Genomic DNA, 2,059 nt, shown 5'->3' on the forward strand with positions numbered 1-2,059 from the left:
CAGATGAATATCGACTACTTTATCTAGGTCATTCCATTTACTTTTTCCCCTTTGGTCAACACTGAGAGCACTATTAGATGAATATCAACTACTTTACTTGGATCATTCTATTTACTTCTTCCCCTTTGGTCAACACTAAGATCACTAACAGATAAATATCAACTACTCTACTTGGGTCATTCCATTTACTTCTTCCCCTTTGGTCAACACTAAGAGCACTACCAGATGAATCTCAATGAAATTTTTCGTTTGCGTATACTTTCGCTGAGAACTACTTCTCGGATTTCATCAAACTTCAGTTTCTTCTAAACTTCAGTTTCTTCTTGGTTCTCATCAAACTTCAGTTTCTCAGATTTTCGGGAACTGCTGAATCTCCAATTTCTCATTTGCATATACTTTCGCTGAGAACTATTTCTCGAATTTCTTCATCAAACTTTAGTTTCTTAGATTCTCGAGAACTACTGATTGTGGCAACAACTTTCCAATTTCTCAGTGAGAATTGTAAACTTTAGTTTCTCATATCCTCGGTAACTGGAAACAATAGTATCCCACGACTTGAGAAAAGATGACATCAAAATCAAAGCTTTAATTTCATCTTTGAAATTACCGAACTTAGTTGACTTATATAACTATACCGTTTATTATGTCGAACTATCTCCTTAACCACTCAGACATGTTTCTCAAATCCTCGAGAACTGAAAACAACAGTATCCCACGACTCGAGAAAAGTTGACATCAAAATCAAAGAAAAGCAAAAAATTCGTTAATAGTAGGATACCAACCTTTGTAAGCATAGTCCAATAGATTTCGAGTCTGTTTCGTTAACCACTCGGACATATTGACACCCTTTATATAAGGAATGATTTGTTCCCCTTAACCATTCAAACATATTGACACCCTTATATAAAGAATGATTTGTTCCTTGTTCAACCGATGTGTGATTTCACAATAAAGCTAAAAATTCGTCAACAGCAAGATTCAAACTTGCGAAGGCATAACCCAACAAATTTCGAGTCTGTCTCCTTAACCACTCGGACATATTGACACCCCTTATATAAGAAATGATACGTTCCTTGTTCAACCGATGTGTGATGTCACCTGTGCAAGCATAACCCAACATATTGCGAGTCTATAGGCATAACCCAATAGATTTCGAGTATGTCTCCTTAGCCACTTGGACATATTGATACTCTTATATAAGGAATGAAGGAATGATATGATCCTTGTTCAACCGATGTGTGATGTTACCTGCGCAAGCATAGCCCAACATATTGCGAGTCTGCAAGCATAACCCAACAGATTTCGAGTCTGTCTCCTTAGCCACTCGGACATATTGACACCCTTATGTAAGGAATGAAGGATGATACGTTCCTTGTTCAACCGATGTGTGATGTCACCTGCGCAAGCATAGCCCAACATATTACGAGTCTGCAGGCATAACCCAACAGATTACGAGTCTGTCTCCTTAGCCACTCGGACATATTGACACCCTTATATAAGGAATGATTCGTTTGTTATTCAACCGATGTAGGATTTCACATAAAGCTAAAAGACACCCCTTATATAAGGACTCCTTAGCCACTCGGACATATTGACACCCTTATAATAAGGAATGATTCGTTTGTTGTTCAACCGATGTAGGATTTCACATAAAGCTAAAAGATACCCCTTATATAAAGAATGAAAATTCATCAACAATAGGATTCAAACCTGTACAGGCATAACTCAACAGATTTCAAGTCAGTCTTCTTAGCCACTTGAACATATTGACACCCTTATATAAGGAATGATTCGTTTCTTGTTCCACTGATGTAGAATTTCACATAAAACTAAAAAATTCGTCTACAACAAGGATTCGAACTTGCGCAGGCATAAGCCCAAAAGATTTCGTGTCTGTCACTTTAACCACTCAAACATATTGACACCCCTTATGTAAGGAATGATTCGTTCCTCTTAACCACTCTGACATATTGACACCCTTTATATAAGAAATGATTCGTTCCCTATTCAATCGACTCTTCAACCCCTCGAGCATGTTGACACCCTTATGTAAAGAATG

At 37.5% G+C, this 2,059-nt stretch overlaps 1 non-coding gene across 1 annotated transcript; it reads right to left on the bottom strand.

Moving 5' to 3' along the window:
* Nucleotides 1–963: 963 nt before the first annotated feature.
* Nucleotides 964–1,045, bottom strand: TRNAS-CGA. The gene has a single exon. It is a non-coding gene; the product is annotated as a tRNA-Ser (tRNA).
* Nucleotides 1,046–2,059: the final 1,014 nt, after the last annotated feature.

Source organism: Cucurbita maxima, unplaced genomic scaffold (genome assembly GCF_002738345.1).
Source record: "Cucurbita maxima cultivar Rimu unplaced genomic scaffold, Cmax_1.0 Cma_Scf00031, whole genome shotgun sequence".
In the NCBI taxonomy this organism is placed as follows: Eukaryota; Viridiplantae; Streptophyta; class Magnoliopsida; order Cucurbitales; family Cucurbitaceae; genus Cucurbita; species Cucurbita maxima.